Raw genomic sequence first — 927 nt, forward strand, 5'->3', positions numbered from 1 at the left:
TTTTGTTTATAATTTAACATGTGATTTCCAAAAAAATTACAGAGAAGTTTGGTTAAGATAAAAAAAATTGTTTCATCTAAAACTTAAATTTGAATTCGCTTTAACCGTTCTTCTTTAGTTAAAATTAATAACCATGTCACTTAGTTCATTTTTTTTAATGTATAGTCTGTAAAAAACCTTAAATAAAATAAATAAAATAAATAAAAAAATAAAAAAATAAATAAATAAATGGAGAACAAAAATTACCTTGTCATAAAAATGAAAAAGGTAAATTCCATATAGAGTCATTTTTATTGAATGGAATATTATAACAAATTAGATAACATCATTCTAGCTTAATAGAGAATTGGTGTCAATGATGAGTTCATTATTCTGAGAAGGACAAGCTTTACAAATGCATTGACCGTTAATGCAGCAAGTAGGATTTCCTTGACAGACTTTTGAGCAATCAATCATGCAAACGACTCCTAAGTGACCTCTTGCATCAACTGATGCTGGTTTACCTGTTATCACAAAGTAATTAAATGAACTTAATCATCGAATAAAGAACAAATTATAGATTCGATAAATAAAAGAATAACACATAGAAAGTAAGAGGAGGCCTAACCAGCTATACAAATCAAAAGGATCATAAAAAATACTAAGCCAGAGCTCTTTGTCATAATGTCGTTTTTAAACACACACACTATGTTGTTAAGGGGTGATATACATGTATGCATAACAAGATGGTGCTTATATATACACAAACCAAAAGTTTAGTATATAATTTTTTTGCATAACATGTTAAATTTTATATATAAAAAATATTAATTAAAAAAATAGACTGATAAATATTTTATAGAAAAGATTTTTAAGTTTTCAAAATTATATTATATAATAGTATAGGTCAAATCAAAATTTAAATTTATAATAAAATAACTTTTTTTT

At 24.3% G+C, this 927-nt stretch overlaps 1 long non-coding RNA gene across 1 annotated transcript; it reads right to left on the reverse strand.

The window, feature by feature from the left end:
* Nucleotides 1-255: 255 nt before the first annotated feature.
* LOC131646624 (uncharacterized) lies at nucleotides 256-692 on the reverse strand. The gene is made up of 2 exons (XR_009297538.1): nucleotides 608-692; nucleotides 256-503 (listed from the first exon to the last, which is right to left on the reverse strand). It is a non-coding gene; the product is annotated as an uncharacterized LOC131646624 (long non-coding RNA).
* Nucleotides 693-927: the final 235 nt, after the last annotated feature.

The sequence above is a fragment of the Vicia villosa genome, linkage group LG2 (assembly GCF_029867415.1).
Source record: "Vicia villosa cultivar HV-30 ecotype Madison, WI linkage group LG2, Vvil1.0, whole genome shotgun sequence".
In the NCBI taxonomy this organism is placed as follows: Eukaryota; Viridiplantae; Streptophyta; class Magnoliopsida; order Fabales; family Fabaceae; genus Vicia; species Vicia villosa.